The sequence below is a fragment of the Saccopteryx leptura genome, chromosome 3, assembly GCF_036850995.1.
Source record: "Saccopteryx leptura isolate mSacLep1 chromosome 3, mSacLep1_pri_phased_curated, whole genome shotgun sequence".
In the NCBI taxonomy this organism is placed as follows: domain Eukaryota; kingdom Metazoa; phylum Chordata; class Mammalia; order Chiroptera; family Emballonuridae; genus Saccopteryx; species Saccopteryx leptura.
The window spans coordinates 83,197,859-83,208,547 of record NC_089505.1 but is presented as its reverse complement, the minus strand read 5'-3'; the positions used below and the strand labels follow the sequence as shown (position 1 = coordinate 83,208,547).

Below are 10,689 nucleotides of genomic sequence, written 5' to 3'. Positions count from 1 at the left end.
AGCAATCAATGAATAAGTAGAGTGCTGCAACAAGTTAATGCTTCTCATCTCTCTCCCTTCTTCTTTCTTCATCCTCCTCTTCTTCCCCTTCTTCTTCCTTCTTCTTCTCCTTTTCTCCTTCCTCCTTCCTCCTCCTCCTCCTCTTCCTCCTTCTCCTCCTCCTCCTCTTCCTCCTGCTCTCCTCCCCCTGCTCCTCCTCCTCCTCTTCCTCTCTCAAACCAGTAAATAGGCCTGGGCTTGTCCAGTCAAGGCATATGTGAGAAACAGCTACGGTTGACGTTTTCCTGCATTCCTCTCTCTTCTCTCTTGGAAATCAATAAATAAAACCTTCTTGGCCCTGGCTGGTTGGCTCACAGGTAGAGTGTCGGCCTGGCGTGCAGGAGTCCCGGGTTCGATTCCCGGCCAGGGCACACAGGAGATGCGCCCATCTGCTTCTCCACCCCTCCCCCTCTCCTTCCTCTCTGTCTCTCTCTTCCCCTCCCACAGCTGAGGCTCCATTGGAGCAAAGATGGCCCGGGTGCTGAGGATGGCTGCATGGCCTCCGCCTCAGGTGATAGAATGGCTCTAGCTGCAACGGAGCAACACTCCAGATGGGCAGAGCATTGCCCCCTGGTGGGCATGCTGGCTGGATCCCGGTCGGGCGCATGCAGGAGTCTGTCTGACTGCCTCCCTGTTTCCACCTTCGGAAAAATAAAAAAACAACCCTCCCCCCAAAAAAACCCCTTCTTTAAAAAATAAATAAATTTAATAATTTTAAAGATTTTTAAAAAATTGACTGATTTTACAGGGTGTAGGGGAGAGTGAGAAGTATCAACTCATGCTTTACTTTAGTTGTTCATTGATTGTTTATGGTATGTGCCTTGACCTGGCAAGCCCAGGGTTTCCAACCGGAGACCTCAGCATTCCACATCCACACTTGATCTGTGTGCCACCAAAGGCCAGACAAATAAAAAAAATATTTTTAATAAGTAAAAATATTTCTACTAAAAGGGTCAAATACAAGGTGACAAAACAGGACTAAACTTCCCTCTGTGCCTGTCTCCAAATTTCCTCTTTTTATAAGGATATCAGTCATATTGGAGCATGGCTCACTCTAGTTACATTTTAACTTAATCACCTCTCTTTCAAAGTAAGGTCAAATTGTGAGGTATGAATTTCCAGGGGACACGATTCAACCTGTAAAATACAATAAATTTATTTTTAAAAGTTTAATAAAATAGCCTGACCAGGCGGTGGCGCAGTGGATAGAGCATCGGACTGGGATGCGGAGTACCCAGGTTCGAGACTCTGAGCTCGCCGGCTTGAGTGCGGGCTCATTTGGTTTAAGCAAAGCTCACCAGCTTGGACCCAAGGTCGCTGGCTCGAGCAAGGGGTTACTCCGTCTGCTGTAGCCCCGCGGTCAGGGCACATATGGGGGAGCAGTCAATGAACAACTAAGGTGTCGCAACACACAATGAAAAACTGATGATTGATGCTTCTCACTCTCTCCGTTTCTGTCTGTCTGTCCCTCTCTCTGACCCTCTTTCTCTCTTTGTCACTGTAAAAAAAAAAGAGAGAGAAAAGCTCACCAGCTGGGACCCAAGGTCGCTGGCTCAAACAAGGGGTTACTTGGTCTGCTGAAGGCCCATGGTCAAGGCACATATGAGAGAGCAGTGAACAACTAAGGTGTCACAATGAAAAACGGATGATTGATACTTCTCATCTCTCCGTTCCTGTCTGTCCCTGTCTATCCCTCACTCTGACTCTCTCTCTGTCTCTGTAAAAAAATAAAATAAAATTTAAATAAATAAAAGTTTAATAAAATATTACCTTTTTTCTGTTTTAATTTCTAACACGGAAAATATTGATAGAACCTGCAAAAATTAATTGGAGTTCTCAGTTTCAGACTAAAGAAGGGGATTACTATTTTGTGAAGACTGGTGGTTAAAACTTTTGTGCCATTCTTGACCTATGGTGGCACAGTGGGTAAAGTGTCAACCTGAAATGCTGAGGTCCCGGTTGGAAACCCCGGATTTGCAGGGTCAAAACTACTAGGAGTTGGTGCTTCCCACTCCTACCCCCTTTCTCTCTCTTCTCTTTAAAAACAATAAATTAAATAAAATTGTGCCCTATTTTAAAAAATACAAACACCTGTTGTGCCATTATTCAAAAAAAACTGTAAAGGGGTCTTGGGACTAAAAATTTTGAAACACATGTGTCTATAGTATGGACTTTTTTTTTTTTTTTAAGAAGAGAGAGAAAGAGAGAGGGATAGACAGGGACAGACACAAAGAGAGAGAGATGAGCAGCATCAACACATAGTTGTGGCATTTTAGTTGTTCATTGGTTGCTATCTCCTATGTGCCTTGACTGGGGGGCTCCAGCTGAGCCAGTGACCCCTTGCTCAAGCCAGCGACCTTGGGCTTCAAGAGAGCCACCATGAGGTCAAGTCTATGATCCCATGCTCAAGCTGGCAACTCCGTGCTCAAACCATCAACCTCAGGGTTTCAAGCCAGCAATCTCAGCGTCCCAGGCCAACGGTCTATACACTGCACCAATGCCTGGTCAGGCTAGAATACATAATTTTGATTACTAAATCTTTATTATATGCGGCTTAAGTGTCTGTTTGTCGCCGATAGCTTATTGGTTGCTTGCGTAACTGTACTAACCAATGGGGTGAAGTTGCCACAGCTGAACGCAAATTGAGCGTGTCAGGGGGAAGGTGAACATTTGTTTGCATTGGCAATCATCCAATAGTTTTTTTTACATAAAAACTACGTCTTAACATAATTTCTTTTAAGAATGCCTCCTAGAAAATACAGCACTGAAGAGGAGAGAAAAGGAGCTAAAGCTGCACAAAAATGGCTTTCTCGACAAAAAGAAACCACTGAGCAGAGAAAGACAAGGCTTGCTTCAGTCGCAGAGCAAATGCGTCTTTCTCGGCAAAATGAGGCTGATGAGCATAGAGAAACAAGGCTTGCCTCAGATGCAAGACAAAAAAGCCTGTCTCGACAAAATGAGTCCCTTGAACAAAGGCAGGAGAGAAATGCAAAAAAACGACAGAGTAATGCTGACCGAAATGCAAAAAGGATTAAAACAGTTTCAAATGGAGAAACTTTAACTTTTGAGCATTCCTCTGGTGACATGAATATTAAATGTGAACAATGTCAGTGCTTAAACTTCAAGTTAGAAACTAATCGATTTGACGGTGGCAAGAAAGGATTTTCTCAATGTTTCAAGTACGGAAACATTGTAGTTCCACTAATTGAGAATTATCCACCACTCTTGAATAAATTATTGACTAATCAGTGTGTTGGCATTTTTTTTTACCTGAGCCTGCATTTGGACACGGTCAACTTTATGTTGCTTGTTAAAGAGTTTGTGGAAGAACGGATGTAAAATTAAAAATAATTGATGGTCCTCTGCAAGGCAAGCTTAAAAATGATGGAAAGATCTACACAAGAAATGTTGTGTACAAAGAGATCTTTGACATGTGAATTAACATTTTATTATTTAAATCACCTTTATTTATTGAGCTAGCGGTGGCTCTTAAGAAATGTACCGCCAGTGGTTTCCTTCATTGCACTCTACTTTAAGCAATTATGCAAGTAGAAGGGGGAAACCCCGTGGGGCACTAAGCAAAGGGGCGTCCTTACCGCCTGCCCTGGGTAATTCAGTTTGAATTAGCAGACACCTTTGCACAAATCATTTTAATTACAATTTATAATATCTAGAACAGCGGTCATTTTGTATGACCGCTGGGCTTTCTAGTCAGTAATAATAAATTATGGTTAGAAGAGCAACAAACTGGACTTAACATTTTACAGGGATCCTTTTATAAACTTCTATAGAAGTAAAAGTGAGCCAGCTGGGCTGCGTGGACTCAGGAAGCAAGGTATAGATAGAGGCAAAGGAGGGCCCTTGGAGCTTAGGAGAAAGAAAGTAAAGGTATATATAACCCTTGAAGGAAGAAAGGGGGAAGAAAAGGCAGAGGCATGCTCAAGAGAGAGAGGAGTGCCATAAATTAGTTGTGTTGTGTGTGTGTGTGTGTGTGTGTGTGTGTATGTGTATGACAGAGACAGAGAGAGAGACAGATAGGGACAGACAGACCTGAAGTGAGAAAGATGAGAAGCATCAATTCTTCGTTATGGCACCTTGGTTGTTCACTGATTGCTTTCTCATATGTGACTCGACCGAGAGGCTATAGCCAAGCAAGTGACTCCTTGCTCAAGCCAGCGACCTTGGGCTCAAGTTGGTGAGATTTGCTCTCAAGCTGGCGAGTCTTGCTCTCAAGCTGGCAACCTTGGGGTTTCAAACCTGGGTCCTCCATGTCCCAGTTCGACGCTTTATCCACTGTGCCATCTCCTGGTCAGGCATGAATTAGTTTCTATGTTAGGCTATTTATAGGGGAAAATGCAGCATCATTTTATTGCTTTCTCTAATCAAGACCCTGGCATTTAAGCTAAGCCTGGAGTCATGTCAATGGGATTCAAGTCGACAAGATGGAATCATGGCAAGGAATGTCATGAACACTGAGCTGTGATGGAAGGTTCCTGAATACCAATCTGAAGCAGAACTATACATATAACCTGTGTGCTTTCGCCACATGTGTCACCAAGAGCTTTGGTTTAAAACAGTTTAATGGAACAGTTGCTGTGAATATGCCTCATTGCATTCATGTTTGAAGAGGTATGAAACCTTGTGCTAAAAAAGGCCAGAGGCCACACATTTTAGAAGGATCTGTTTGCAAAACTGGCCTTGGCTAGCAATTGGAAACTAGGCTTTGAGTGTTGTCTGAAGGCTAATTGATGTCTCACTGTACCTAGATTGTGCAAAAATAAAACAAAACAAAAAAACCACTGTGATTCACACTGAGCCTCTGCTTTCCTTCTCGAAGTCTGGACTTCGGTTTATGCTGGAGAGGGGCCTTCTTGCCTGATCCCCAGTGCTTCTTCTGACCACCTCAAAGGAGGGAGAGCAATGGAAACCTGCATGTGAATTCCCCAGACACCACCTGCCTTTTCCGTTATGAAACAACGGTTTAGGCCCTGGCCGATTGGCTCAGTGGTAGAGCGTCCGCCTGGCGTGCAGGAGTCCCGGGTTCCCGGCCAGGGCACACAGGAGAAGCGCCCATCTGCTTCTCCACCCCTCCCCCTCCTTCCTCTCTGTCTCTCTCTTCCCCTCCCACAGCCAAGGCTCCACTGGCCTCTGCCTCAGGCGCTAGAATGGCTCTGGTTGCAAGAGCAACGCCCCGATGGGGAGAGCATCGCCCCCTGGTGGGCATGCCGGGTGGATCCCGGTCGGGCGCCATGCGGGAGTCTGTCTGACTGCCTCCCTGTTTCCAGCTTCAGAAAAATACAAAAAAAACCCAAAAAACAAAAAACAACAACGGTTTAATCTTCATACATTACTGCCATACAATTTTTTTTTTTTTTTAGAGAGAGGAGGGGAGGCAGGGACAGACTCCAGCATGCGTCCCAACTGGGATCCATCTGGCAACCCCTCTAAGGGGTGATATTCTGCCCACCTGGGGCCTTTGCTCCCAAAGCCCATTTTTTTTAGCACCTGAGGCAGAGGCCATGGAGCTATCCTCAGCTCCAGGGCCGATTTGCTCTAATTGAGCCATGGCTGTAGGAGGGGAGGAGAAGACAGAGAGAGAACCAAGAGGGGGAGAGATGGAGAAGCAGATGGGCGCTTCTCCTGTGCGCTCTGATCGGGAATCGAACCCAGGACATCCACACTCCAGGACATCCACATCCATGCTCTACCACAGAGCCAACCGGCCAGGACCATTACTGCAATAAATCTTAATTGTGCATATAACTATATGCAAATTCTCATGAAATCATTTGGAAAATCTCTGGGTGTGGGGGTTGTCTTGTGGTTCCCCAATTATCCTTGTTAGTTGTATCAAAAATATTTATGTTTAGGATTATTTTGGTATCTGTATTTTCAAAAGGGAGGATGGATTTTTTTAGAAGCAGCTCCGCGGTCACACAAAATGAGTGTGTCTTCTCTTTCAGGTCTTCTTTTTACCCAAGTCACAATGTTGTTTTTTTTCCTAGCCAGAGAGAGCGAGAGAGACAGAGACAGAGACAGACAGACAGACAGGAACAGAGGGAGATGAGAAGCATCAAAACTTTTTTTTTTTTTTTTTTTTGTATTTCTTCGAAGTTGGAAACGGGGAGGCAGTCAGACAGACTCCCGTATGTGCCCGACCGGGATACACCCGGCACGCCCACCAGGGGGTGATGCTCTGCCCATCTTGGGGCGTTGCTCTGTCGCAATCAGAGCCATTCTTGCGCCTGAGACAGAGGCCACAGAACCATCCTCAGTGCCCGGGCAAACTTTGCTCCAATGGAGCCTTGGCTGCAGGAGGGGAAGAGAGAGACAGAGAGGAAGGAGAGGGGGAGGGGTGGAGAAGCAGATGGGCGCTTCTCCTGTGTACCCTGGCCGGGAATCGAACCCGGGACTCCTGCACGCCAGGCCAACGCTCTACCACTGAGCCAACCGGCCAGGGCAGCATCAACTCTTAATTACAGCACTTTTAGTTGTTCATGGATTGCTTCTCATACATGCCCTGACTGAGGGGGTCCAATCAAGCCAGTGACCCCTTGCTCAAACCAGCAACCTTGGGCTCAAGCCAGTGACCTCTGGGCTCAGCCAGAAACTGATGTCTCACCGTACCTAGCTTGTGCAAAAGAAAACTGAGCCCCTACTTTCCTTCTCATGCTCAAGCTGGTGAGCCTGCACTCAAGCTGGATGAGCCCACAGTCAAACCAGCGACCTGTTTTTTGAACTGGGAACATCCCAGGTCAACACTATCCACTGTGCCACCACGTGGTCAGGCCCAAGGTCCAAAAAGTGAAACTAAAAAAAGGGAAGTATTTAGCCTGACCAGGCGGTGGCGCAGCGGATAGACCGTCAGACTGGGATGCGGAGGACACAGGTTCGAGACCCCGAGGTTGCCAGCTTGAGCGCGGGCTCATCTGGTTTGAGCAAAACTCACCAGCTTGGACCCAAGGTTGCTGGCTCGAGCAGGGGGTTACTCGGTCTGCTGAAGGCCCATAGTCAAGGCACATATGAGAAAGCAATCAATGAATTAAGGTGTCGCAACAAAAAACTGATGATTGATGCTTCTCATCTCTCCTTTCCTGTCTGTCTGTCCCTATCCATCCCTCTCTCTGACTCTGTCTCTATAAAAAAAGAAAATTCCTGCCAAATAAAAAATTTTAAAAAATCAGTTTGCTATATCTGTTGGGCACATCCTCCCTCCCATGTTTCATCTTCTGAAATCTACACAGGACCACCTGTCACACCAGAAAGTCAAGCCCTCAACTACTCTGTTAAAGACCACCCATCTCAATTTTGGGATTTCATGTGAACCGAGGACTGTATTACCTAAAGAACAGCAGGTAACCAGAGGGACCTTGGGAAAATGCATTCACTGCTTATACAAATTCACTCACCTTTCTTGCACCTTCAGTGGGATTCTGCCCAATTGTCCCAGGATACCAATCACCCTCCAGGGTCCCTGCGATGTTCTGGTTTGCTAAGGCTTCCGTGACACTGTCATAAAAGACTAGCCCACTATCTTTTTTTTTTTTTTTTTTTACAGAGAGAGTCAGAGAGAGGGATAGACAGGGACAGACAGGAACGGAGAGATGAGAAGCATCAATCATTAGTTTTTCGTTGCACGTTGCAACACCGTAATTGTTCATTGATTGCTTTCTCATACATGCCTTGACCGCGGGCCTTCAGCAGACTGAGTGACCCCTTGCTGGAGCCAGCGAGCTTGGACTCAAGCTGGGACCTCGGGGTCTTGAACCTGTGTTTTCCGCATCCCAGTCTGATGCTCTATCCTCTGCGCCACCGCTTGGTCAGGCACTACTAACCCACTATCTTTAACATTAGGGACCAAGAGGCCAAGAAACCTTCCTGCCCTACTGGAACCAACTCTAATTGGCAAAATAGAACTGACATACTTTCCTATCACTTAAAAAAAAATTTATTCGGTTTTAGGGAGACTGAGAGCGATAGATACACCTGTTCCACTTATCGAGGCATCCCTTGGTTTATTCTTGTATGTGCCCTGACCACAGGTTAACTCCCACCACCTTGGCATATTGGGACAATGCTAACTGAACAATCCAGCCAGGGCTTCTTTTTACTTTTGCCATTTTAATCGCCAATTTCCTTTTACAGCAATACTGAATCAAAAGGAAAACTGTATATAATCCCACAAATTAACTACAAATATCTTCACACTACTCTTTTGTTCATCTATAGGTATACAGTTGAAATTACCCAAATAAGTGTTCTCAGGGGAGGAAATACAACAGGCTTAAAATGAAAAGCAGCTGTCTTCTCTATCACCCAACTCAATGGTGGTTGGATGACCAACCACTTAATAACTATTTCTGTTGCAGTTCCTCTTGAGGCAATGTCTATACAATTCTATTTCATGGCTTATAGACTTACCTGACTTCCTTTATGATTTTATTTAAATATCTTCTCCTGGCCCTGGCCGGTTGGCTCAGCCGTAGTGTCGGCCTGGCGTGCGGGGGACCCGGGTTTGATTCCCGGCCAGGGCACATAGGAGGGGCGCCCATTTGCTTCTCCACCCCCCCCCCTTCCTCTCTGTCTCTCTCTTCCCCTCCCGCAGACAAGGCTCCATTGGAGCAAAGATGGCCTGGGCGCTGGGGATGGCTCCTTGGCCTCTGCCCCAGGCGCTAGAGTGGCTTTGGTCTCGGCAGAGCGTCGCCCCTTGGTGAGCGTGCCAGGTGGATCCCGATCGGGCGCTTGCGGGAGTCTGTCTGACTGTCTCTGCCCGTTTCCAGCTTCAGAAAAATACAAAAAAAAAAAAAAAAAAAATTTTCTTCTCCTGCATTTGCACCCAATTTTTATCACATTGTTGGTTGAAGCTCTAGTTTTGGTTTCCTACGTAACGTATTAAATTTTAAGGCTCACTTCCTAAGATAAGGATATAGAGATACTTGGACCTCCCATTATGAAATCCTCATGTGACAGCTCTGGGTTTCTTCCTAATATGCAAAATACCAGTGCCTACTGTTTATATTTTTAATTGCCAATTAAATAAATTATATCTAGGAAAATAGTGTAAAGCGAAGGGCCAAACAAAAAACAATCTCTATTTCTTCCTCTTTCATTCCAATCTCAAGTCCTCGGCCTTTTCTAGGAAGAAATAATAACATCAGAGTCAAATGAATTTAATTTTATTTTTTTAAGAGGGAAAAAGAAGCATCAACTTGGATTTGCGGCACTTTAGTTGTTCAGATTGCTTCTCATACATGCCTTGACCTGGGGGCTCAAGCTGAGCCAGTTATCAGAGGATCATGTTGATGATCCCATGCTCAAGTCAGCGACCTCCGAGTTTGTAACCTGGGACCTGTTTCACAAATTGATGCTCTATCCACCACCACTCAGGCAAATACTTTTTCTGTCCTCTTTCTTCTTTTTAAGTGAGAGGCTGAAGGCAGGGAGGCAGAGACACTCCCTTATGTGCCCTGAGTGGGATCCACCTAGCAAGGTCCCTATAGGACGATGTTCTGCCCATTTGGGGCCGCTGCTGTTGCTCAGCAACCAAGCTATTTCAATGCCTAAGGCGAGGCCATGGGGCCATCCTCAGCGCCTGGGGCCAAAATGCTCCAACCATTCCAGCCAAGGCTGCAGGAGGGGAGGATGAGAGAGCAGAAGAGAGATAGGGTGGGAGAAGAGAGGAAGACGGGGAGGGAGAGGGAGAGAGTGAGAGAAGTGGGAGGGGTGGAGAAGCAGATGCTCGCTTCTCCTGTGTGCCTCGACCTGAATTGAACCCGGGACTTCCACATGCCAGGCCAATGCTCTACTGCTGAACCAACAGGCCAGGGCCCATAAATACTCCTTTCTTAAGTTTGGTTCACATCTGGGCTACAATTGTCTTGTACAATATTTTAAGTTTCTTGAACAATTTGTACACCCTGAAGTCCATGAATAACTTTTCCTCTAGTTACAACCCTCTTTTTCTTTAAAAAGTTGTATTGCTTTTCCTAGTTTCAAATTTTTTCTCTCCAAAAGTTTCTACAACGTCTTTAACTTTTTTTTTTTTTTACAGAGACAGAGAGAGAGTCAGAGTGAGGGATAGACAGGGACAGACAGACAGGAATGGAGAGATGAGAAGCATCAATCATTAGATTTTCGTTGTGCATTGCGACACCTTAGTTGTTCATTGATTGCTTTCTCATATGTGCCTTGACCGCGGACCTTCAGCAGACTGAGTAACCCCTTGCTTGAGCCAGCAACCTTGGGTCCAAGCTGGTGAATTTTTTTTTTGCTCAAACCAGATGAGCCCACGCTCAAGCTGGCGACCTCGGGGTCTCGAACCTGGGTCTTCCACATCCCAGTCCGACGCTCTATCCACTGTGCCACTGCCTGGTCAGGCCATCTTTAACTTTTTGATATTTAATTTTAGAAAGAAACATTGATTTGTTTTACTTATTTGTCTTCATTGGTTGAACTTGTATGTACCCTGACCAAGTGTCAAACCCACAACCATCGTGTTTTGGACAACACTAACCAACTGAACTACTTGCCGGGGCCAGCAATGTCTTTTTGACTGTGGTGTTCTCAATTTCTCACGCTGCATAGATTTTACTAATCCTGGACAGTAGTTGGCATCATCTTAAGCCTTTCTTTCAGCTCTGTATAAGTTTT

At 45.7% G+C, this 10,689-nt stretch overlaps 1 protein-coding gene across 1 annotated transcript in view; it reads left to right on the top strand.

The window, feature by feature from the left end:
- Positions 1 to 10,689, top strand: part of ZNF329 (zinc finger protein 329) — a 323,877-nt gene that overhangs the window by 205,043 nt on the left and 108,145 nt on the right. The window lies entirely within an intron of this gene.